General features: G+C 50.0%; 1 protein-coding gene and 1 pseudogene across 8 annotated transcripts in view; one reads left to right on the forward strand and one right to left on the reverse strand.

The window, feature by feature from the left end:
- Positions 1–20,540, reverse strand: part of LOC140410741 (nuclear receptor coactivator 7-like) — a 186,315-nt gene that overhangs the window by 38,138 nt on the left and 127,637 nt on the right. The window lies entirely within an intron of this gene.
- LOC140410742 (RCC1-like G exchanging factor-like protein) lies at positions 13,761–15,535 on the forward strand (annotated as a pseudogene).

Consider the following 20,540-nt stretch of genomic DNA (forward strand, 5'->3'; position numbering starts at 1 on the left):
GGGGAAAAGGGGGGTGGAAGGGTGAAGAGTGGGGTGGGGGGGGAAGAGGGGAGAGGAGAGGGGGAAGGTTATATAAATCAACAGCATTTGGGGACGTTCCAGTTAATTAATGCTCAATTAATCACATAATCCCTACAGTGCAGAAGGAGGCCATTCGGCCCATCAAGTCTAGACCGACCAATTCCTGCTCATTTGAGAGTGACCATCCCGTAATCCCATAACCTAACCTGCACATCCCTGGACACTAAAGGACAATTTTAGTATGACCAATCCACCTAACCCACAGATCTTTGGACTGTGGGAGGAAACCTGAACACCGAGAGGAAACCCACACAGACATGGGAAGAACGTACAAACCCCACACAGACAGTCACCCAAGGTCTGAAATGTACCCGGGTCCCTGGCGCTGTGAGGCAGCAGTGCTAACCACTGTGTCACCCCTCAGATTTTTTTGGGATGAGGTAAAGGACATTCATGAGTGGAATGCAATGGATGCTGTCTTTTATGACCATGGAAATCTGTACTGAATTGAAACGGATGTCCAGTGCCGAGCTTCACTGAGTAACTGATCTTCCATATGGTAAGAATGTTATGGCACTGACTTAGGAAAGGAATGATGGCGAAATGGGAATGAAAACGCCAGTCAAAACACTTATAATTTAGGCACCAACCCCCCCCCCCAAAGCCAGTACTTCACAGGCTTGTCTTTCAGTTGCGTGTGTCCATGTATTGGTGAAGGCGGAGCAGCTTTTGTTGGGCTTTAGTAACTGAACTTCAGAGGCATCAAAATCCAGGAGGTCAGAAGTAACTTAGCAGTCAGACAAGGAATTTCAGCAGGCTGCCTCTCCTTCTGCTGAAGCCGCACAGTGTGTACCATAAAGCAGTAGGAAGTGCAATAAAAATGATTATAAATCACTATGGCTTGGACACAAGTGTTTGACAAAATGTTTTCTTTAATGACACTGAGCACCACCACTTTCATGAGTTCCCCATTATTGCATCCCTAATGCCAGGGCAGCACAGTGGTCAACACAGTTGCTTCACAGCGCCAGGGTAAAGGTTCCATTCCCGGCTTAGGTAACTGTCTGTGCATAGTCTACACGTTCTCCCAGTGTCTGCGTGAGTTTCCTCCCGCAGTCCAAAGATGTGCAGATTAGGTGGATTGGCCATGATAAATTGCCCTTAGTGTCCAAAATTGCCCTTAGTGTTGGGTGGGGTTACTGGGTTATGGGGATAGGGTGGAGGTGTGGACCTTGGGTGGGGTGCTCATTCCAAGAGCCGGTGCAGACTCGATGGGCCGAATGGCCTCCTTCTGCACTGTAAATTCTATGAAATTGCACTCGTATAGTATCCTCGATCCCTGTGGGGAATGTTGCGTTATGTACTCTGGGATAACACAGGCTGCAACTCGATGCAGCTTTGACCAAAAGATACTCCAGACTTTGAAGTAAGTTCAATGTGATTTATTGAACCATTAGCACAGTTCTCTATGAGTTCGACTCTCCTGCTAATCTTGCTATAACTCAGACTAACTAACGAGTCTGCTCTACACCACGTGGTGGGTGTGATGCTTCTGATCTGCCCGTCCTACTCTCCAAGTGTCGCCTGTGGAAAGAGACAGAGCATGTGTGCCCTGTCCTTATATATGGGTTGTGCGATGCCCCCTTGTAGTAGTGTCACCTCTGGGTGTCTTGACTGCCCATTGGTCATGTCCTATTCTTCCTATTCTATGTGTTCATTAACTGTATGTCATGACGTCTCTGGTGCTCCCTCTAGCGTTTACTTAGTCGCAGTGTATTTACATTAACCCTTTGTGTATTTACAGTGATGCATATCACCACAGGGAACTCCAGGTAGGCACTTGAGGCAAATTTGAAGGGGGTACACATGCCCCTCATGCTGGCACGAAGAGAACTAAAATCGTGGACTGCCATAGTATAAAAGTATTTATGCCGAGGGAATCTGGCATGCACTTGCACGAGTTTTTTCTTGTGTTTGCACAATGATGAATGAAATCCCTTAAGGTTGACAATCATAAGAAATATGAGCTGTAGGCCATTTGGCCCATTGAGCTACCATGGCTATCTGATTCTGGTCTCAACTCCACTTTCCTGCATGTCCCCCATACCTCTCAAGTCCCTTGTTGATCAAACATCTGACCAACTCGGCCTTGAATGTGTTCAATGACACAGCCTCCACTGCTCTCTGTGGAAGAGAATTCAGAGAAGAAATTTGTTCTCATCTCCTTCTTAAATAGGAGACCCCTTATTTTTAAACCATGTCTCCTAGTTCTCGATTCCTTCACGAAATGAAACACCTTCCCAGCATCTACCCTTTCAAGTCCTTCAGAATTTAATACGGTTTAATAAGGTATTCTAAATTCCAATTAGTCTCGACCTAACCTGCTCAACCTTTCCTCATAAGCCAACCTCTTCACCCAGGAATCAGGCTGGTGAAACATCTATGAACTGCTTTCAACTCAAGTGTATCCCTTAAGTGAGGAGAACAAAACCATACACAGAATTCTGGGTGTAGAGCAAGGCTTCTCTACTTTTATGCACCACTCTAACCTTGCATTAAAAGCCAATATATAATTTCCCTTTCTAATTACTTAGTACCATGTAGTACCAGCATGCTAACTTGTTGTGATTCATGTGCAGGACACCCGGGCCTGTGTGCGTCACTAATCCACAGTCTCGCACTAATTAAATAATATTCTGCCTTTCTTTCTATTCTTCCTGCCAAAATGACATCACATTTACCCACATTATACCAATATTTTGCCCACTCACTTAATCCATCTATATCCCTTTGAAGGCTCTTTTCATCCAGCTCACAACTTATTTTCCTCCCTATCTTATCGAATTTGGCTACAATGCAGTTCGCCCCTTTATCAAAGTCAATAATTTTTTATTTTTAAAATATTTTTATTCTCCTTTATCACATTTTCTTCCACATTTTCACCCACTAACAGACAATAAGCCGTGACGAATACAATGTCAATCCCCTTATCAACAACAACAATCCCATCCTCACACCAAACCCCCAAGCAACTGCCCGCATGTTAACATCAACAAAAGGAAACAGGAATCACCCATAGTCACCATTAACATAGACAGCCCCCTCCCTCCCAAACCCACACCCCCTCTAATGTTCGATGTAATCCAATTCTTGAAAGTGCACAATGAATAACGCCCAGGAATTGTAGAATCTCTCCATCCTTCCCCTCAATTCAAACTTATTCTTCTAAAGAGTTTTCCAACAGGTCTCCCCCCCCCCACCCCACCCCGTCAAGAGCACAGGCTGGAGAGATTGATCTCCACACCCGTTTCCAACCCCGGATGGCCCGATACCCCGAATATGGCCTCCCGAGGGCCAGGGTCCAGTTTCACATGCACCACTTTATATATTACCCTAAAAGCCTCCTTCCAGTAATCCTCAGGACCTTTGGACAGGACCAAAACATACAAACGTGGTTTGCGCCCCCCCCCCCCCCCCGCCCGCACCCCCCTAGCAACGTTCACACACATCTTCGACCCCCTCAAAGAGCTGGCTCATCCTCGCCCTTGTGAGGTGCACCTTCAGTTGTATCAGCCCAACCTCACGCACGAGGTGGAGGCATTCACTCTCCGGAGCACCTCACACCAGAACCCCTCCTCCATACCCTCTCCCAACTCTTCCTCCCACTTTGCTTTGATCCCTTCCAGCGGTGCCGTCTCCTATTCCAAAATAGCCCCGTAAACCGCCGACACTACCCCCTTCTCCAGCCCCCCTGTTGTCAGCATCTCCTCCAGCAATGTGGAGGCCGGCTCCACCGGGAAGCTCTGTATCGCCTTCCTGGCAAAGTCCCGAACCTGCATGTATCTAAACATTTTCCTCTGCTCCAGCCTAAACTTCGCTCCCAGCTCCTTCAATCCTGCAAACCGACCGCCCAAAAACAAATCTTTTAGTGTCTTAATTCCCTTCTCCTTCCATCTCTGAAAATTTCCATCCCACTTCCCTGGCTCATATTTGTGGCTCCCCGAATCAGCATTTCCCTTGTCCCTGCCCCCAACCCAAATGGTGGCGAAACTGTCTCCAAATTCTCAACAAAGGTATTACTCCCGGACTCCCTGAGTATTTCCCCGGCACCATCAGGAGCAGCGCTGTTGCTAGCGCCTTAAATCCCGACCCCCCTACACAAACTCTCCTCCATACTGGCCCATTGGGAATCAACCCCTCTGACCCAGCTCCACAACTTCTCCACATTCGTCGCCCAGTAATAATACATCAGGTTCACAAGACCCAAACCCCCTGCACCTTTCTAACTCTGGCCATCTTCCCTCCCCATATGAACGAGGTAATCATTCCTTCAATCTCTCTAAAAAAATGCCTTTTGCAGGAAAATCGGCAGGCATTGGAAAATAAACAAAAATCGCAGCAACACGTTCATTTTAAACGCCTGTACCCGACCTGCCATTGACAGAGGGAGACCATCCCACCTTGCCAGATTAGCTTTAACCCTCCCCACCAAACTAGAAATGTTGTATCTACGGAGCCAGCCTCAGTCCCGAGCAGCCTGCACTCCCAGTACCTAAAGTGAGTCCCTGCCCTACGGAATGGCAGATCCCCCACTCGCCCGGCCGAAACAGCACAAAATATTGACTCTTGTCTAGATTTAATTTGTACCCCGAGAAAAATCCCAAACACCCGAAGCAGCTCCAATATTCTCCCTATTGACGCACACGGTCCTGACATGCATAACAAGTCATCGGCATATAAGGACGCCCTAAGCTCTACCACCCCCCACCCCCCCCAAGTGATATGAACCCATATGACCCACACTCCGTTGGATCTTTATATTTTTTAAGCAACAGGGAAATCGATGCCTGCCCCAAAGTTTGGGGTAACACCCCCTTTCCCTATCTCCTCCTCAAACATCCCCACCATCGTATCCTTCAATTTTTTTTCTACTATTCCATGGAAACCCATCCGGCCCTGCCACCTTCCCCGACTGTATCCTCCCAATCGCATCTTTTATCTCCTGCTCAACTATTGCCCCTTCTAAACTAGCCCTGTCCCCCTCCCTTAACCTCGGGTACTCCAGCCCATCTAGAAATTCCTCCATCTCCCGGTCTCCCCCAGATGGCTCTGACCTGTACAACATCACATAGAATTCCTTAAAGACATTGTTAATCTGATTCGGAGCCACCACCAACTTCCCTGCCCTGTCCCGCACCTGAACAATTTCCCTTGCGACAGCCTCCCTCCAAAGCTGACCTGCTAACATACGCCTCCCTTCTCTCCATGTTCGTAAACTGCACCCCTTGCTCACCTCAATTGCGTACTGCCTTCCCTGGTAGATAGTCGGTCAAAGCTCACCTGTAGTTCCTTCCTCTTTTCCAACTTTGCTGGGTCCCCATCTTCTGCATAACTCCTATCGATCTCCAGCATCTCATCTATTACCCTCTGACACTCCAACTTCTTCTCTTTGTCCACCCTCGCCTTAAACAAGATCACCTCACCCCTCACCACCGCCTTTAGAACCTCACAGACAACCGCCTTCAACACCTCCCCCGTTCAGTTGAAACCTACATATTCCTCAGTTACTTTTTCTACCCCCCACATCCGCAACCACCTTCTCCATCTGGAACTGTATCCTTTTGCTGACCATTACCGCTCTCCTCAAGCCCTTTCATCAAATCCAGAGTGAAACACCAGGCTAACCCAGCCCTTTTTAAGTCTCACCTGGTCCTCCACCCTCAAGTGAATCTCCTGCAGCATTGTTATATCAGCTTTCAAGCTTTTAAGATGCGCAAGCACCCTTGACTGGACCTCCAATCCCCTCATGTTCCACGTAACTATCCTAACTGGGGGTCTCTCACCCCCACTCACCCCTTCTTATCCACTATAATCATACCACCGGGCCCTGCCCCACCTCTATCCATTGTTAACATCGAACCCCCTCCCCCCCCTCCACTTCCTCTCGTGAAAACCTCACCTGGTATCGATCGATCCCTCCATTCCCCTTGCTCGCCCCATAGGCCCATCGAAACCTGCTTACCAGGCTCCAATGTCCGCAGCCCTCTACCCATCTCACCTCCGTTCACTAGCCGATTTTAGTTAGCTAGTGCAGGTGGTGTGGTGTGGTGTGGCCCCCCCCCCCCCCCCCCCCCAAAGGCATTCCGTCCCCTCCCACCCAGTCCGAGAAGAAAAAGAAAAACAATACAACCAATACAACTCAATAAAGTAACATATAACGTTGCAACAAAGAATGCCAATCAAACCAAACAAAAACTTAAACTCTGTAACAATGTGAAGCCAAAGTTACAATACAGGTCAATGAACAGAAAGTTATAACATCTATACATTTTCCAGCTCCCCAATCACAGTCCAAGACCTCTCTACCACGCCTCACTTCTGTCCCAAGCCTTCTGCCTTCACGAACGCTTCAGACACCTCCACCGTTTCAAAATAAAAATCTTTGGTGTTGTACGTCACCCTCAGCTTCGCCGGGTACACCATACCAAATCGCACCCCACTGTGTACAGTGTCGCCTTTACTCGGCCGAAAGCCGCTCGGCTCTTCGCCAACTCCACCGTCAAGTCTTGGTATATCCAAACTCCAGCACCAGCCCACTGCACCTCCCGCTTCGCCCAGTTTAACACCCTCTCCTTCACGTGGTATTTATGGAGGCAGATAATTACCGCTCTTGGTGGCTCATTTACTTTTGGTTTCGACCTATGAGCTCGGTCCAGTTCATACCGGGAGGGGTCCTCACCCTCCCCCATCAGCTACACCAGCAACTTAGCAAAGTACTTTATTGGTCTCGGGCCCTCTCCCTTCGGGCAAGCCCCTCAATTCTCAGATTGTGTGGCCTCGAGCGCTTCTCCATATCATCAAGCTTTGCTCGAAGCCCTCCACCCTCTGCAGCTCGTCCCCCATCGAGGTCAGCTAGTCGCTGTGCTGCGACATGGCCACCTCCACTTCCTCCATCTTCTCACCTTGCTCTCTCACCCCGGCCGATGTCTATGCCACAGTTACCCTCACCGGAGTGATTGCCTGCTCCACCAATGATTTCAGTGCGACCGCCATCTCCTTCCTCAACGCCTCCATGTGCCTCGCAAACTGCTTTTCCAGCGGCCCCACCATGCGGTCCATCCTCCGCAATCTTGCCAGCGCTTTTGCTGGCCCTCTCACTCGATGGCGAAGCCTCGATTCCTCCCTTCTTCACAGCTGCTCCTTGCAGCCCTTTTCTCATCCTTTAGTGACTTATTATCTTTCTTTCTTCAATCCTCCAAAAATTACCCCCGGGACCAGACTTCAAACCTCTTAAAAATACATCTCAAGTGGGAGCCACCCAACCTGCGACTTCCCACTACATGCCACCACTGTAACATCAAAGTCATTAATACAGGTTGCAAATAATTGAGGCCGCAGAACTGATCCTTGCAGCACTCAACCCGTTAGCTTGCCAACATCAAAATTACCCATTTATCCCAACTTTCCATTTAAAATATCACCCTCAACACAATGTACTATTTTCTTGTGCAGTAACCTTTTATGTGGCACCTTATACAATGCCTTTTGGAAATCCAAATACACAATATATTCTGGTTCAACATTAGCTACCCAACTTGTTACACTCTCAAAGAACTTAATAAATTGGTCAAACACGATTCTCCTTTCACAAAACCATGTTGCTCTGGATTTAAAAAAAAAAGATTTTCTCAACGTCCAGCTATTACTTTCCTAATAATAGATTCTAGCATTTTCCTCATGACAGCTGCTACACTAACTGGCTTCTAGTTTCCCGCTTTGTCTCCCTCCTTTCTAGAATAGTTACATTTGCGTTTTCCGATCCACTGAACCTTACCTTTGGAATTTTGGTGATACATTTCTGCAGCCACATCCTTTCAGACTCCGTGATGGAGGCCATCAGTTCCAACGGACTTGTCAGCCTCTAGTCCCATTAATTATTTCTACAACTTATTCCCTAGAGTTCCTCCCATCCTTTTGCCTCTTGATGTTCTACTATTCTTGGGATGCTTTAAATGTCTTCTACGGCGAAGACAAATATAAAATACTTGCTCCAAGTTTCTGTCGTTTTCCTGTTTGCTATTATGAATTCTCATCCTCCAAGGAACCAATGACTACTTTAGCTACTGCCTTCTGTTATAATAATAATCTTTATTAGTGTCGCAAGTAGATTTACATTAACACTGAATATTCGGCTCTGAGTTAAGGACATTTGCTGTTTGTAAAGGACACCTCAGTTGAAGGTTGGCATGTACTTCAGCACATTTTGAAAGAGGCAACTATAATCTTAGAACACAGCATTATAATAAATGGTAATTCAGGCTTCTCCTACATTGGCCGATTTACTATGGTAATTGGATTTTATTTTTGGCACAGCTTCCGGGTTTGAAATGTTATGGTTCTAGAATTCATATTTTTAGCCACTACCCACCCCGCCAAACTACATCCCCATTCCCCCAGTCTTTTTGTCCATTGTGCTGAAAAGCAAGTCAAACATTACATCATTTTTACACAGAAAATAATCAGGCCATTTTGCCCAACAGTACACATTGTCTATTTTCCTAATCCCCTCTGTTCCATACCTTTACCCTTCTCTATCGAATCAACTATCTAACATGTACAAGATAGAGAGCCGGTTTCTCCATCCAACCGCACCAGATTTGTTGCGGCACGCAATCAGGACTCTCTGTTTCACTGGCTGGTCAATGGGGTTTCCCATTGAGGGGCAGCCCAACACCGTCGGGAAACCCCCGGGCTGCCGGCAAACCACCGGGCTGCCGGCAAACCACCGGGCTGCCGGCAAAATGGAGAATCCCGACGGCGGAGAATTCAGCCAATGGTCTCTACTTCAACCATGAATACTGGTAGTCTAGTCCACGTCTTCATAACCCCATGAGTGAAAAAGAAATCTCATGCCCTCTGCCCTACATTTCATTCGGAGTCATTCAATCACTGCAAATAGTCTGTCTCTATCTCATCCATTAACTTATATTGAACCTGAGTATTTGCTCAGGTCACTGCGCTACAGATCAGGCTAGTTTGACCTATGTACTGCCTTACTTCCAGTCAGGCTTATAAATCGGTCAGAAAATTTATAAGAGTTTGTCAGCAGAACTGAGTTGGTTTAGTGAACCAACAGCACATTAATTGTGCAATTTGTTTTACGAAATAGAACTGGATTGTCTACTAACTGGAAGCTGCTGAAAACCCCCAATAAATTCTTACCACCAAAACTCCCAAAAGGAATGTGTAATGCTGGAGACACACTACTGCTTTACAACACCTGGCTAAATTTTAAAAAACACTCATGTAAAAATGAAGTTTTGCAGTATCCAGCTCAGCTAATCCATCTGCGAACTAATTTATATTTAACTTGAAATGAAATTGATAAATTTCTAAAGAGGCAGTATACTGCCTTTTGATTTGCATCCTATTTTTTCAAAATTACTACCAAATGTATCTCTGCATTAAATTTACCAATAAATATTAAGTATTTTATTAAGCACAATTCATGTGTCAATAAAAACTTATTGCACTTGAAATAAAGGACTGATTTACTTATCTGGAACGTAGCCAAATTCAATTCTCAAAAATATTCTTGGGCCTCTATGTCCTTCCCCCTCCCCCCTCATCCTCCCTTGATCCCGGCCCAGCGTCACTGTCTGTGTTCTCCCCGTGTCTGCGTGGGTCTCGCCCCCACAACCCAAAGATGTGCAGGGTAGGTGGATTGGCCACAATAAATTGCCCCTTAATTGGAAAAACAAGAATTGGATATTTTAAATTTATTTTAAAAAAGTAAAAGCGCTCATTCCTCCTCATATGCCATCTCCAGCTCCTCCAAGACCGAGTTAGGGAACTGGAGCTGGAGTTGGAAGAACTTCGGATCATTCGGGAGGCAGAAGGGGTCATAGATAGCAGCTTCAGGGAATTAGTTACACCAAAGATTGGAGATAGGTGGGTAACTGTAAGAGGGACTGGGAAGAAGCAGTCAGTGCAGGGATCCCCTGCGGTCGTTCCCCTGAGAAACAAGTATACCGCTTTGGATACTTGTGGGGGGGGGGACTTACCAGGGGTAAGCCATGGGGTACGGGCCTCTGGCACGGAGTCTGTCCCTGTTGCTCAGAAGGGAAGGGGGGAGAGGAGCAGAGCATTATTAATTGGGGACTCGATAGTCAGGGGCACAAATAGGAGATTTTGTGGGAGCGTGAGAGACTCACGTTTGGTATGTTGCCTCCCAGGTGCAAGGGTACGTGATGTCTCGGATCGTGTTTTCCGGGTCCTTAGGGGGGAGGGGGAGCAGCCCCAAGTCGTGGTCCACATTGGCACTAACGACATAGGTAGGAAAGGGGACAAGGATGTCAGGCAGGCTTTCAGGGAGCTAGGATGGAAGCTCAGAACTAGAACAAACAGAGTTGTTATCTCTGGGTTGTTGCCCGTGCCACGTGATAGTGAGATGAGGAATAGGGAGAGAGAGCATTTAAACACGTGGCTACAGGGATGGTGCAGGCGGGAGGGATTCAGATTTTTGGATAACTGGGGCTCTTTCTGGGGAAGGTGGGACCTCTACAGACAGGATGGTCTACATCTGAACCTGAGGGGCACAAATATCCTGGGGGGGAGATTTGTTAGTGCTCTTTGGGGGGGTTTAAACTAATGCAGCAGGGGCATGGGAACCTGGATTGTAGTTTTAGGGTAAGGGAGAATGAGAGTATAGAGGTCAGGAGCACAGATTTGACGTCGCAGGAGGGGCCAGTGTTCAGGTAGGTGGTTTGAAGTGTGTCTACTTCAATGCCAGGAGTATACGAAACAAGGTAGGGGAACTGGCAGCATGGGTTGGTACCTGGGACTTCGATGTTGTGGCCATTTCGGAGACATGGATAGAGCAGGGACAGGAATGGATGTTGCAGGTTCCGGGGTTTAGGTGTTTTAGTAAGCTCAGAGAAGGAGGCAAAAGAGGGGGAGGTGTGGCGCTGCTAGTCAAGAGCAGTATTACGGTGGCGGAGAGGATGCTAGATGGGGACTCTTCTTCCGAGGTAGTATGGGCTGAAGTTAGAAACAGGAAAGGAGAGGTCACCCTGTTGGGAGTTTTTTATAGGCCTCCTAATAGTTCTAGGGATGTAGAGGAAAGGATGGCGAAGATGATTCTGGATATGAGCAAAAGTAACAGGGTAGTTACCAAATATTGACTGGAAAAGATGTAGTTCGAGTACAATAGATGGGTTGTTTTTTGTACAGTGTGTGCAGGAGGGTTTCCTGAAACAATATGTTGACAGGCCAACAAGAGGCGAGGCCACGTTGGATTTGGTTTTGGGTCATGAACCAGGCCAGGTGTTGGATTTGGAGGTAGGAGAGCACTTTGGGGACAGTGACCACAATTCGGTGACGTTTACGTTAATGATGGAAAGGGATAAGTATACACCGCAGGGCAAGAGTTATAGCTGGGGGAAGGGCAATTATGATGCCATTAGACGTGACTTGGGGGGGATAAGGTGGAGAAGTAGGCTGCAAGTGTTGGGCACACTGGATAAGTGGGGCTTGTTCAAGGATCAGCTACTGCGTGTTCTTGATAAGTATGTACCGGTCAGACAGGGAGGAAGGCGTCGAGCGAGGGAACCGTGGTTTACCAAGGAAGTGGAATCTCTTGTTAAGAGGAAGAAGGAGGCCTATGTGAAGATGAAGTGTGAAGTTTCGGTTGGGGCGATGGATAGTTACAAGGTAGCGAGGAAGGATCTAAAGAGAGAGCTAAGACGAGCAAGGAGGGGACATGAGAAGTATTTGGCAGGAAGGATCAAGGAAAACCCAAAAGCTTTCGATAGGTATGTCAGGAATAAGCGAATGACTAGGGAAAGAGTAGGACCAGTCAAGGACAGGGATGGGAAATTGTGTGTGGAGTCTGAAGAGATAGGCGAGATACTAAATGAATATTTTTCGTCAGTATTCACTCAGGAAAAAGATAATGTTGTGGAGGAGAATGCTGAGCCCCAGGCTAATAGAATAGATGGCATTGAGGTACGTAGGGAAGAGGTGTTGGCAATTCTGGACAGGCTGAAAATAGATAAGTCCCCGGGACCTGATGGGATTTATCCTAGGATTCTCTGGGAGGCCAGGGAAGAGATTGCTGGACCTTTGGCTTTGATTTTTATGTCATCATTGGCTACAGGAATAGTGCCAGAGGACTGGAGGACAGCAAATGTGGTCCCTTTGTTCAAAAAGGGGAGCAGATACAACCCCGGCAACTATAGACCGGTGAGCCTCACGTCTGTAGTGGGTAAAGTCTTGGAGGGGATTATAAGAGACAAGATTTATAATCATCTAGATAGGAATAATATGATCAGGGATAGTCAGCATGGCTTTGTGAAGGGTAGGTCATGCCTCACAAACCTTATTGAGTTCTTGGAGAAGGTGACTGAACAGGTAGACGAGGGTAGAGCAGTTGATGTGGTGTATATGGATTTCAGCAAAGCGTTTGATAAGGTTCCCCACGGTAGGCTATTGCAAAAAATACGGAGGCTGGGGATTGAGGGTGATTTAGAGATGTGGATCAGAAATTGGCTAGCTGAAAGAAGACAGAGGGTGGTGGTTGATGGGAAATGTTCAGAATGGAGTACAGTCACAAGTGGAGTACCACAAGGATCTGTTCTGGGGCCGTTGCGGTTTGTCATTTTTATCAATGACCTAGAGGAAGGCGCAGAAGGGTGGGTGAGTAAATTTGCAGACGATACTAAAGTCGGTGGTGTTGTCGATAGTGTGGAAGGATGTAGCAGGTTACAGAGGGATATAGATAAGCTGCAGAGCTGGGCTGAGAGGTAGCAAATGGAGTTTAATGTAGAGAAGTGTGAGGTGATTCACTTTGGAAGGAATAACAGGAATGCGGAATATTTGGCTAATGGTAAAGTTCTTGAAAGTGTGGATGAGCAGAGGGATCTAGGTGTCCATGTACATAGATCCCTGAAAGTTGCCACCCAGGTTGATAGGGTTGTGAAGAAGGCTTATGGAGTGTTGGCCTTTATTGGTAGAGGGATTGAGTTCCGGTGTCGGGAGGTCATGTTGCAGCTGTACAGAACTCTGGTACGGCCGCATTTGGAGTATTGCGTACAGTTCTGGTCACCGCATTATAGGAAGGACGTGGAGGCTTTGGAGCGGGTGCAGAGGAGATTTACCAGGATGTTGCCTGGTATGGAGGGAAAATCATATGAGGAAAGGCTGATGGACTTGAGGTTGTTTTCGTTGGAGAGAAGAAGGTTAAGGGGAGACTTAATAGAGGCATACAAAATGATCAGGGGGTTGGATAGGGTGGACAGTGAGAGCCTTCTCCCGCGGATGGATATGGCTGGCACGAGGGGACATAACTTTAAACTGAGGGGTAATAGATATAGGACAGAGGTCAGAGGTAGGTTCTTTACGCAAAGAGTAGTGAGGCCGTGGAATGCCCTACCTGCTACAGTAGTGAACTCGCCAACATTGAGGGCATTTAAAAGTTTATTGGATAAACATATGGATGATAATGGTATAGTGTAGGTTAGATGGCTTTTGTTTCGGTGCAACATCATGGGCCGAAGGGCCTGTACTGCGCTGTATTGTTCTATGTTCTATACCCTCCAAGCACATCCCCATGTGGGAAGGGAGACACTCACAGACAAGTGCAGTGGTATGTCAACAACGTGAAATCCTGAAGGGAGTGCCCTCCTCAACATGGCAGCCCTAATGAGCTTTTGACCTTCTCGAGGTGGCGGTCTCTCGGCATGGCGCTGGTCGGGAGTAGCCTGAGGAGCTGCGGCTCTGCAGGCTGGCAGTGTCTGCAGGCTCGAGGTCTGCGTGAGGTCCACGATCGGGGCCCCATTTTCTGCTATATGGGGAAGGGCCGCAGGAGGAGCCGCCTGTTTGTCTAGGATTCGCCCAAACCAGCGCCCTGGGCCTGCTGCAACTACCGTTACCCCGCGGCGGCCGAGAGAAACCACGACAGTGTCAACTGAGACCGCGGCGGCTGGAGCTGGATCTCATCTGCTGCCTGTGGCTATGGATTCACTTTACTGGCTTCACAAACCAGTGACATCACCAAGTCTGGGGAATAGATCTAAATAAAGGTTCCTAGATTGGATTTCATTGGAGTCGGGGAGAAGGGTTATGAATTTGTCCTGTAACCGTCACCAGTCCCATTACCTCTGGAGAAGCCTCAGGAAACCCGTGTGGTCCAGGTGTCCTGTGGGAGAGCACACTGACTGCTGCTGACTGATAATGAGGGCGTTTTCAGTATGGGAAACAATGCTTATGGTCAGTGTGGAAGGAGGATCGTGGACAGTGAGATTTATAGTAGCAGCCAAATTATTCACCAGATTGATGACTTGGATAACAATGTTGTTGAGGTTACATGTGGGCAGGATCACAGTCTCTTCAGAACAGAGAAGGGCGAGATTTATTCCTGTGGATTGAGAGCTGATAACAAACAGGTCTTGGTCACTATGGCATCAGCTGTAAACCAACCAGGCTGACGTAGGATGTTGTTGGTGTCAATACTGTAGATAGCAACATTTGGAGATTTCTGTTTAGCTGTATCCAAAGATGGGTCCTTTTTGGCTGGGGAAACTGAGTATCTTCAGCTTTCTGCAGTTACTGAGGCCAGACAGGTGAATGTGCCAAAGCATCTTCCGTTTAAAGGAGTTGGAAAAATAAAGCAGGCAGCGCGTGGCGGGACTCACGCTGCAATCCTGAACAGGGAAGGCAATGTGTTCGTCTAGGGTTATGGAATTCTAGGAAAAGGCTGTAATCTTTCTGAATCTAGAGTGCCGGAGATGAACCCACCAACACTGTTCGGCTGGTCTCAGTTCACACCCCAGGTTCGGGTTAACCGTATTCGTTGTGGCTGTCATGCTTTTTAGATAAACATATCATGGTGCAAACACACATACACACTGATGGACAGATCAACGGACCAATCAACAGACACGCAACATCACAGCCAATCACCAGTGAGAGCACACGCACTATAAAACGGGGAACACCACAGTTCCCGCTCATTCCAGCAGGAGACAGCTCAGGGCACAGAGCTCACAGCGTGCCACTCAGACATACACCATGTGCTGAGTGCCTCTCTAAGATAGTGTTAGGGCTGTGTCCACAGGTTAACGGGTAAATTACGAACCACAGTCATAAGTTTACAGATGTTGTTATCAAGAGTAATAAAACAGAGTTGTACCATCCACAACCGTGCTGGTTCGTCTGTATAGCGGAACACCCAACACGACAGTGGCCTCAACAATTTTGCTGCCATCACCAATTGCGGCGAGCTCTTTGTCTGGGGCAAGAATCTGCGCGGCTGTCTTGGCTTTGGGAGAATGGACGATCAGTACTTTCCCTGGCGGGTGGCAGTAGCAGGCGATGTTGGGGACGTGGCGTGTGGAGTGGACCACATGGTGGCTCTTACAAGATTATTCATCTGACCTGAGTACAATGAGAGATGAGAATCTGCTCTGATTCTGGGAATAAACAGCTGCTAACAGTCCCAGGTCTTTCAGCAACCACAGATTGTACATGCTGAAGATTTCGCTGTATGGGTTTACTTTGAACTGATTATTTCACGAATCAAGTGTTCACTGAATGGAGCTGTTTTTCTTCATTGTATATCGACCTTTGAAACAAGGTTTTCTTTTTCAATGTGTCTGCTTTTCTTCCACTCACTGACTTCTTTCTTTATCTCTTGCTCTCTATCTGACTTTCTTTCTAGCTTTGTTTAACTCTTGATAACTCTCCGATTTTCTCATTGTCCTTGATTCCTTTGTGACGTTTTCACAGGTCCACAAGTGTTATTTTATGTGATCTCAATCCTGAATATTTTCCTGACCAATCACACTGTGGAAATGGTGTCATTTTATTTTGGGAACGGAATATTCTGGTGCTAAAGGTCTTTGCTAATTTATCTGTGTGTGTCATTGGTTTAACCACCTGTACCTTCCCCAACCTCCCATTACACGTCAGACATTTGCTTATTTTCTCATTCTGTCTTTTTATATAAATATTATGCAACATTTCCGATGACTGCCATTAATAGTCTCGAGGACTTCCGGTTGCGGCTATGCAGAGCTAAGTCGCACGTTCGGCAGCTCCCGCTTGGAACGGACATTTAGGCTCTTTTCAGGGCCCCCAACGGACTTTTTTCGACATTTCCCTGTGTGGGAAGAAGATTGCAATATTCCCCTGACAGTGTATGGCTTGGTCCAGGAACGGGACGACTAAAAAAGTGGTGGTGAACCCAAAGAAAGTGCGAGGGAAGAAGAGCAAGATGGCGGCGGGCGAGGACCAGGCAGCATGGATGCAGTGGGCGCAGAAGCAGCAGGAGGCTATCCAGCGCTGCTTCAGGGAGATCAAAGCGGACCTACTGGAGCCGATGAAGGCTTCTATCGACAAGCTGCTGGAGACCCAGACGGCCCAGGGGGTGGCGATCCGCGAGGTCCGACAAAAGATCTCCGACAACGAGGACGAGATCTTAGGCCTTGCGGTAAAAGGTGGAGGCGCACGAGGCGCTCCACAAGAAATGGCAGGAACGGTTCAAGGAGATGGAGAATTGGTCGAGGCGGAGAAATTTGCGGATTCTGGGCCTCCCGGAGGGGTCGGATGTGGCGGCCTATGTGGTCACCATATTAAACTCGCTGATGGGAGCGGGGTCCTTCCAGGGGCCCCTGGAGCTGGAAGGGGCCCATAGAGTGCTGGCGAGGAGGCCCAAGGCTAACAAGATGCCGCAGGCGGTGCTGGTGCGGTTTCATCGGTTCGCTGATCGGGAGTGCGTGCTCAGGTGGGCCAAGAAAGAGAGGAGCAGTAGTTGGGAGAACGCGGAGGTTCGAGTATACCAGGACTGGAGTGCGGAGGTGGCGAAGAAGAGGGCCGGGTACAACCGGGCGAAGGCGGTGCTGCACAGGAAGGGGGTGAAGTTTGGCATGCTGCAGCCGGCGCAACTGTGGGTCACCTACAAAGACCGGCACCATTATTTTGAGTCTCCGGAGGAGGCGTGGGCCTTTGTTCAGGCCGAGAAGCTGGACACAAACTGAGGGCCGGGATGGGTGGTCGGGGATTGCTGTTGGTGTGTTACATTTTGAGGGGGGGTTCTTTGCTCTTGTTTCTTTTTGATTCGGTGTGGGTGGTTAGGGTGGGTTGGGCACTGTTTTGGTTGAGTCTGTCGGGTGGGCTCTTGGAGGGGGGGTAAGTAAATGGAGTAGGGGTGGATGGCCGGTCCGGGGGGGAGGGGGGGGTTGGGGCCCCGCAGGGGAGGGGGAGGCCCGAGTCGGGGGTGAGGGGACTGGGCCTGTAAAAGGAGCTGCGTCAGAGGTGGCGGGGCTGGGCAGGCGGCCGCGCTGAAGGCTGGAGGAAGCGCGGCCAGGGCGGGGAAGCGAGGGTTGTTTCCCGCGCTTGGGATGGAAGGGCGAGGCAGAGAGCCCGCTGATGGGTAATGGAGGAGGGTATGTCCCACAATGGGATGAGTCGAAGGAGAGGCGGGAGTGGCCGGGGTCAGCAGGAGTCAGCTGAGTTGCGGGAGTGCAATGGGGGGAGCAAAGCAGCTAGGAGGGGTCCTAGCTTGGGGGGGGGGGGGGGGGGGGGAGGGGGGGGGAGGGGGGGGGGGGGGGAGACTGGGTTGCTGTTGGTATAGTCAAGGGGGAGCTGGAACGAGTAGAGGGGGTTGGGATGGGGGTCTGCCGCCGTGGGGAAAGGGCCGGGCGTGGGGTGTGGGCGCGTGGCTGGCCGAGGAGGGGTCATGGCTAGTCGGCGGGGGAGGGGGGCGGGTAGCCCCCTGATCCGGCTGATAACCTGGAATGTAAGGGGACTGAACGAGCCGGTCAAGCGGGCCCGGGTGTTCGCACACCTGAAGGGGCTGAAGGCGGATGAGGTCATGCTCCAGGAGACACACCTGAAGGTGGCAGACAAGGTAAGATTGAGGAAGGGGTGGTTAGGCCAGGTGTTTCATTCGGGGCTGGATGCCAAAAATCGGGGCTGGCGATCTTGGTGGGAAAGAGGGTGTCGTCCGAGGCGTCGAGCATTGTGACAGACAATGAAGGCAGGTACGTAATGGTAAGTGGTAAGCTGCAAGGGGAGAGGGTGGTGCTGGTCAATGTGTATGCCTCAAACTGGGACGATGAGGGTTTTATGCGGCGCATGTTAGGTCAGATCCCAGACTTGGAAGTGGGGGGGCCTGATAATGGGGGGAGACTTTAACACGGTGTTGTTTCCAGCACTGGATCGCTCCAGGTCCAGGACGGGTAGGAAGCCGGCGGCAGCTAAAGTGCTGAGGGGGTTTATGGACCAGATGGGAGGGGTGGACCCTTGGAGATTTGCAAGGCTGGGGGCTAGGGAATTTTCATTCTTCTCGCATGTTCATAAGGCTTATTCCCGGATCGACTTTTTTATTATGAGTAGGGCGCTGATAGCGAGAGTAGAGGATGCCGGGTACTCGGTGATAGCCATTTTGGATCACGCCCCGCATTGGGTAGACCTAGAGCTGGGGGAGGAGAGGGACCAGCATCCTTTGTGGCGCTTGGAGGTGGGGCAGTTGGCGGAAGAGGAGGTGAGCGAGCAGGTCCGAGGAAGCATAGAGAGATACCTGGAGGCCAACTGTAATGGGGAGGTCAGAGTGGGGATGCTATGGAAGGCGCTGAAGGCGGTGGTTAGGGGAGAGCTGATCTCCATGAGGGCCCACAAGGAGAGGAGAGAGCAGAGGGAGAGGCTGATGGGGGAGATGGCGAGGGTAGACAGGAGGTACGCGGAGGTGCCGGAGGAGGGACTGTTGAGGGAGAGGCGCAGCCTCCAGGCTGAATTCGACCTGTTGACCACCAGGAAGGCGGAGGCGCAGAGGAGAAAGGCTCAGGGGGCGATTTAGGAGTATGGGGAAAAGGCAAGTCAGATGCTGGCACATCAGCTTCGGAAGCGGGACGCAGCTAGGGAGATCGGGTGAGTTAAGGATAGGGGAGGGAGTGTGGTGCGGATTGAGGTTGGCATCAATGGGGTCTTCAGGGACTTTTATGAGGAACTGTATCGGTCCGAGCCCCCCACTGGAGGAGGGAGGGATGGGCCGCTTTCTGGACCAATTGAGGATTCCGAAGGTGGAGGAGGGACTGGTGGCGGGATTGAGGGCCCCGATTGGGCTGGAGGAGCTGGCCAAAGGGATAGGGAGCATGCAGGCGGGGAAGGCACCGGGGCCGGACGGTTTCCCGGTCGAATTTTACAAGAAATATGGTGACCTGTTGGGCCTGTTGCTAGTTAGGACCTTCAATGAGGCAAGGGAGGGGGGTGCTTTGCCCCTGACGATGTCCCGGGCACTGATCCCCTTGATCCTGAAGCAGGACAAGGATCCCCTGCAGTGCGGGTCTTACAGGCCAATTTCATTGTCAAACATAGATGCCAAGGTGCTGGCGAAGGTCTTAGCCCCGAGAATTGAGGATTGTGTGCCGCAGGTGATCCACGAAGACCAGACGGGGTTCGTGAAGGGGAGGCAGTTGAACGCAAATGTGCGGAGGCTCCTGAACATTATTATGATACCGGCGAGGGAGGGGGAGGCAGTGATAATGGTGGCGAGGGACGCTGAGAAGGCCTTCGATAGGGTAGAGTGGGGGTACTTGTGGGAGGTGAAGAGGTTCGGGTTTGGGGAGGGGTTTGTCAGGTAGGTGAGGCTGTTGTACGAGGTCCCGATGGCGAGTGTGGCCACGAACAAGAGGAGGTCTGAGTACTTTCGGTTGCATCGAGTGACGGGGCAGGGGTGTCCCCTGTCCCCCCTGCTCTTCGCACTGGCGATTGAACCCCTGGTTATGGCACGGAGGGAGTCGAGGAACTGGAGGGGGTTGGTGCGGGGTGGGGAGGAGCATAGGGTGTCGCTCTATGCAGACGACTTGCTGCTATATGTGGCGGACCCGGTGGGGGGAATGCCGGAGGTAATGAGGATGCTCAGGGAGTTCGGGGATTTCTCAGGGTACAAGCTCAACATGGGGGCGAGCGAGTTGTTCGTGGTTCCCCCAGGGGACCAGGAGAGGGGGATTGGCGAGCTCCCACTAAAAAGGGCGGAGAGGAGCTTCAGGTATTTGGGGGTCCAGGTGGCCAGGAGCTGGGGGGCCCTGCATAGACTTAATTTCACGAGGCTGGTGGAGCAAATGGAGGAGGAGTTCAAGAGGTGGGACACGTTGCCGCTGTCCCTGGCGGGTAGGGTGCAGTCAGTTAAGATGACGGTGCTCCCAAGGTTTTTGTTCCTGTTCCAGTGCCTCCCCATTTTTATCCCGAAGGCCTTCTTTAGGCGGGTCAACGGGAGCATAACGGGGTTTGTGTGGGCGCGAGGGACTCCGAGGGTGAGAAGGGTGTTCCTGGAGCGGAGTAGGGATGGGTGGGGGCTGGCACTGCCCAACCTCTGTGGGTACTACTGGGCCGCCAATGCAGCGATGGTGCGCAAGTGGGTGATGGAGGGGGAGGGAGTTACATGGAAGAGGCTGGAGGTGGCGTCTTGTGAGGGGACGAGTCTGGAGGCGCTGGCAACGGCGCCGCTGCCGCTCCCTCCA

The sequence above is a fragment of the Scyliorhinus torazame genome, chromosome 4 (assembly GCF_047496885.1).
Source record: "Scyliorhinus torazame isolate Kashiwa2021f chromosome 4, sScyTor2.1, whole genome shotgun sequence".
NCBI classification, from domain to species: domain Eukaryota; kingdom Metazoa; phylum Chordata; class Chondrichthyes; order Carcharhiniformes; family Scyliorhinidae; genus Scyliorhinus; species Scyliorhinus torazame.